The 6,000-nt window shown below is 35.7% G+C and overlaps 1 protein-coding gene across 1 annotated transcript in view; it reads left to right on the top strand.

Annotated features, from left to right (window-relative positions):
- Window positions 1-2,100: 2,100 nt before the first annotated feature.
- LOC131060537 (dolichol-phosphate mannose synthase subunit 3) overlaps window positions 2,101-6,000 on the top strand; it is a 54,877-nt gene continuing 50,977 nt past the window's right edge. Inside the window, exon 1 of the mRNA XM_057993788.2 lies at window positions 2,101-2,405. The gene's annotated coding sequence lies outside the window, so the exon portion shown is untranslated. The remainder of the gene's footprint in view (window positions 2,406-6,000) is intronic.

Raw genomic sequence — 6,000 nt, 5'->3', positions numbered from 1 at the left:
TACAAAAATTGGGAACACTGGACACACAAACTGAGCAAGCATCATGCAACTTTTATAAAGATCAAATAATAAAATATGAAGACCAAACCAATTGACAGAACGACTAACTGAAGGCACTCACCCGAGTGTAACTGACTAAAAATAGGGTCAACTACTATCTCCTTCACTTCCATCGGAAAATATAAGGCACGCTCAGACCTGTGTAGCCAGGTGGAGACGATACCCCGTACCTACCCGGTACTTGTACCTTCAACATCCTGCATCACCGACCACACATGCATATATACATATATAGAAATTTCAACATACACACCGATGAAGGAGATTCGCGACGTTCCCTGTCTCACCGAGATGAGTGAAGGAAAATCGTCCCCATGCATCCCATACACTCGCAGATACACAACACACAGTGCATAGATGAAGTAAAGCGTCAGTACATAGCAATGAACCATATAATGCCATAAAACGTAAGTACATAAATACTGCAAATAAATCATATGTCTCATAATCAGATAAAACATGGAACAATGTTATATAATTCTAAATAACAAATGATAATGTATCCACTGAGAATAACAAGAACAAAATATCAGTTCAAACGAGTAAGGGTACTACAAAAACCACGATGACAATGTTATCATATGTTGTAAGGACATGATCAAACATGTAGTATGAGACACCATGATATGGGATACATGATTCCAATGATATTCCACAAGGACAACATAGAAACAAACAAAAGAAGAAAATAAATGAGCAAGCAACACATGTATACAACATCAACAAAAAATGATTAATAGATTTGGATGATGACAACGATAGCTTTGTTGTACCCTTGAAAAATAATATATGTAGAGGATCTAATTGAGAATGATATACCCTCTCAAAGTTGTTGTTGGTTGGGGAAAATATATCAGGAAGATGATGTAATGATGCATTTAAGATTAATTAAGGATTTCAACAAGACCATGGACAAAACCTATGGATGTTTAATCTCTCTTTGATTGTTGTGTATGGTGGATATGTGATGCTTTATCTATTGCTTGTGGCCATATTTGCCTTCTTTTCTATGGTAGTTATGATCAATTTCTTTTGGATTTGAATTGGTTGGACTTCTTTGGATTATTTTGGATGTTTGGATATCTAAGGTTTAAATTGGTAGATCAAATTTTTGGACATTATATTTTGAATATGGATTGGGGATTACAATCATCAAAACTTAAGTATCTAGGATCTGGGATGGGGATTTTGATTTGAGACTTTTAGAGTTGGATATTTAGATATGGATTGCTGGATTATTTTGCTATCATTGGCAATAACTAATTATTTAATTGACAAGGAAGTAGTGAAACACAAGGAAAATCCTACTCTAGCTACATGGATAGAGGGAATGTAATGATAAAAGGATGGAAGATGGAAATGGCCAATGAGATCATGGATATAAATAATAGAAGAATTTAGGATGAGATTCAAGATGGAGATGGTTGAGAGATTTATAATACGATCTCCAGGGTAGGTCACATAAGAATAAGTATCTAGTTATGTCTGGTGTCATAAATCTCATGATAAATAAGAGATGTATTGGTATATGTGGACAAATATATGGCAAGTCATGCATATGGGGATAGGTGAAGGTCGAGCCCAACTTCGTATATGATTACACCCTGTGTGTGCATGTGTGTACGCTTGCATGTTCTAATATTAACACAAAAATAAATAAGAATGACATGAATTTGCAAATTTCACTATTACAATTATTAGTCTTTTTTTGTCTTTGTATAATAGTTTGCAACATTATAAAGATGTATCTATCTAAAACAAAAATCTTTTAGCTATTTGAGAGTTAAACTTAATCCAATCACACCTTCAAAGAATTTAAAAGTTTGTACATAATGAAGTAAAGAAACATACACGAATTGAACTCAACCAATCAGTCTACAAAGCCTACCATTAAACAACATTATTTATTTATTTTTAATAGAAGACTCAATAAATTAATAAAAAGAAAACGGACATTATGAAAAGTAGCGCCATGATATTGGAAATTTGGAACTACACAACACGGGGACGCTAGTATATTACATTTTTATTTATTAGTTATTAGCCGATAAGGGCTATATTTTGCAGCAGCTTTCACCCGGAAAGTTTGTCTAACACCGAGAAAACGTTTTTCCGTCAAATGAAACGTTCCTGACTTGCCTGAAAACAAAATTTAACTCGCATTCAAGATTTCGGGTATATTGGATAAATTGAAGCAGCAGCTGTAGGGAGATTGGTTTTGGTTCGTCTCGTTTTAAAAAGAATTCTGCTTGGGTAGGGTTTCGTATTATTGTTCCCCCAAGCTCTACCTATTTTTTCTCATCGGCATCGTTGACAGCGCGGTACAATTTGTGCAGAATCTTAAGGTAAGTCACTTGCCATGGTTTCATTAAGTTTTTTTTTTTAAAATTCGTACGGGGCCGGATCATTTTCTGTTGAATTTTATTTCATTCTAAAACAATTCTGTTGTTATCTGTTAAATGAAGATATTGGTTCTGTGATTTTACCTATGTCTGTTTTCATATATGATATTAGTGTAATACCTTGTGTTAGATCCCTATTTGATTCTTCGCGTAGAGATATTTTGAACTTTGAAATGAATTTTACATTTATTTGGTGGTTTTTTTTTTATATTATTTTGTTTTCTTTCTTGAGATTATTTTTGTGCCCATTTTCCTGACAGAATTACCAAGTTAGCAGTGAATCGGTACCAGCTATGTTGATGCTGTAATTGCCATGGTTGCCGGAACTATTTCCACATAGAGTGACTAGAAGAGATCGGACCATCTTCATATGTTAAACTTATTACATTATTCCTCACAAACGTTGTACATTGTACAACATATTTTTTCACAGTTTTGTGCCACTATACTGGCTCTTGGACTATAAAGACCAAATGTCACAAGGCAAGGGATTGGAGCGACACAAAATGACTAAAATTTTAAAAGATTCTGTTGATAAGTGACAAACAGCTTGGCTTTCCAGATGGGTATATCCTCTCAAATGGTTGGTAACTTGGTCAGGACTCAGTGATAGAATTAGGTATCAACATTCTTTGATATTATTACATTCAATTCTGAAATCATGTGTCTAAGTTACTTTAACAAAAACAAGGGTGCTACAAGACACTTAAAAGGCGCAAACATTCTCTCTCTTACTTTAAGCTCTACAAGATAAAAATTGCTAGAAGACACCAGTGAAGTAGGCCAAAACAGAGGGGGTCCCTGTTGGAGACCGGGCGTGTGTGTGCAACACAACAAATGGCGACTCCACTGGGAAATGTTCATGAACATTTCAAGGTTGACAATCCAGATCAAACCTAGAATATCTGGTTAATCCTCCACAGACTAGAACAAATGACAAAAATCTGGTTAATCTTCCACAGACTAGAACAAATGACAAAAAGACACACTCAAGGTGAAAATGAAATTACAAAATGGGTTAAGCATCCTCCTTTGGATTATTTGAGTGTGTGCAGTGAAGTTCATTCCGGCTTAAAGAAAGTTAGGACATAATTGTTCAATTATGGCAAGCTACGTAGATGACACTTACTCCAAAAGTACCTGGACATTGCCTTGCTGCCAGTGGCGTCTAGAGCCTTGATGAGGTTATCGCTGCAATTCTCGTGAACATTGTTTTACTGCCGGTTGGGCATCTATAGCCCCGGTAAAATTGCTCAAATCTTCCCTTTACTAGATCATAAATCCTTTTTCCTTTGAGAGCACAACTTAATGCATTGCTTTTTTGATTCTGCATTTTGTATTCATAAGCAATGAAGCTTATCACGGGTGTGAGAATTACAATGGTCACTGAAGCAAAGCTTTAGATTTTTTGCTTGACACAATTTCCCTTTGATGACTACAACAAACTTAAGCAAATAATTAAATGTAAAATGTGCAATAATCACAATATTGGTGATAAGAGACAATGAGTAATGACATTTTTAAAATGAGTGCAACATAAAACCAAATGATCTAACAGCAGGAATAATCATTGATTCAGCGTTCTACCAGACTTGGTATCAAAGAAACGACAGAAACATGTCCTTGACATCATGCACCAAAGCTGAATGACAAAGATATAGCCCCTGTAAGGCAAACAAAAGCAGTTCTAAACGAAAGCAAACATTTTGAAAGATGGAAAGGGCACCTAATCTAAAGTAGAAAGCAAAAAAATCTAAGCTAAGAACAGAAAACACATCTAAACTAAATGAACAGATTGCAAGCTAACTAAGAAATTGAAAGCAAACTAACTTAACTATCTACACAAGTCTCGGACTACCTGTGTGAACCCCTATCCCTGAATGATTTTTCGGAATGTACAATAATAACAAGGCAAAGGGCATAGTCCTAAGTCTGGCAGGTTTGTCTTTGTATTTTGAGGAAATTTTTTCACTTGACACAATTTCCTTTTAATGACTAAAACAAACTTAAGCAAATAATTAAATGTAAAATGTGCAATAATCTCAATATTGGTAATAAGACACAATGAGTAATGACATTTTTAAAATGAGTACACCTTTAAACCAAATGAGCTAACAGCAGGAATAATTGTTGATTCAACATTCTACAAGACACATTCTCTCTCTCACTTTAATCCCTACAAGACACCAATGAAGTAGGCAAAAATAGAGGGAGTCCCTGTCGGACAGGGTGTGTGTGTGCGTGCAACACAATAGTACCTTCCTAGTCACAAACCCATATTCATGCTCTATATGACAAACTATCCACTTGATAAGAGTGGAAAATAAAGCCTCCTTATTTACAACAATACATATTTGCTACTTAATAAAAATAATTTGAAATAACTTTATACTTTAGTAAAGGTGTAATGTTCCCTAATCGGGAATGCCCTAAATTTGCTCGATTTCTCAAATTTCCAAATAAAAAAGCGGGGTTAGAAAATACCTTTCACCTAATTGAAACCTTGCAAACAGATTCGAAACCATCACAACAATAATTTTAATAAGCAGATTATCATAATTAGGCATCAGTAAATTCACGGTAGAATTATCAATTCAATCATAAAGCATTTAAATATATTTTTGGAAGGCTCAACCATAGGAGAGCATGGGAGAAAGTGACTTCGATGGGGTGTCTCAGATCCTCTACCTTAGGCCCAAGGGCGGATATACAATTCCGCTTGGCCTCATGTGGCCCATGCCATCCATATGAGGTGGTATACCCAATGAGGTGTCCACTTTCCGTTCCCCCTCATCTTGCCAACCATTTCCCTCTCCCTATGATTGGACTTCTTGTGTTGATTCACTAGGATAGGTGGATGATGTTACAACAGGGTGCCCCGGAAGCCCATCTCTCCTAAGTCCAAAGGTAGTACCCTCTGTACGCCCTTGGCCTCATGGGACTATCTGGTCCCCACCTTGAGGTGGCGTACCTAGGAGAGCGCCCCATCACTGTATCCCTATTGCAATCCTCACTTCCTCTACCATGGCTGCAAACATTCATAACATATGAAGGATCAATATTATTCAGATATTTTAAATATAATCAGTAAACTGCAGGAAAATCATGAATCAGATATAATTTATAATCATAACAGCAGCACATTGTAACTATTAGCATGCAGAGATTTATGTATATTGATACAGAATTGACTATATTATGCATATTATACTCTTACAAAACTGTAATGTTCAGTTGAATTGCTGAGTGTTTCATGTATTATCCAATTTCAAGTCAGATGATTCGATGGTTATTACTTATTTCTGCTTTTAAGACAGACTGATATATCCTTCTGCCCTCCTCCCCTCAGTCGATTCCCCTTTATATACCTTTCACAGCTGGGGCTATGTCTCTTTGTTTGGAGGGGTGCACCCTTTCAGTAGGTTGGCCTAATTAAAATAAGTATCTATTTAATAAATTCGTGGCTTTCTTGGGTTGGCCCTCCTATATATTTCATACATTTATTATTATTTTATTGAGTGGGCTCTAATTTCTTTTC

This window comes from Cryptomeria japonica, chromosome 2 (assembly GCF_030272615.1).
Source record: "Cryptomeria japonica chromosome 2, Sugi_1.0, whole genome shotgun sequence".
NCBI classification, from domain to species: domain Eukaryota; kingdom Viridiplantae; phylum Streptophyta; class Pinopsida; order Cupressales; family Cupressaceae; genus Cryptomeria; species Cryptomeria japonica.
Note: the sequence above shows the minus strand (reverse complement) of the source record. Positions and strands in the feature narration are given on the sequence as shown.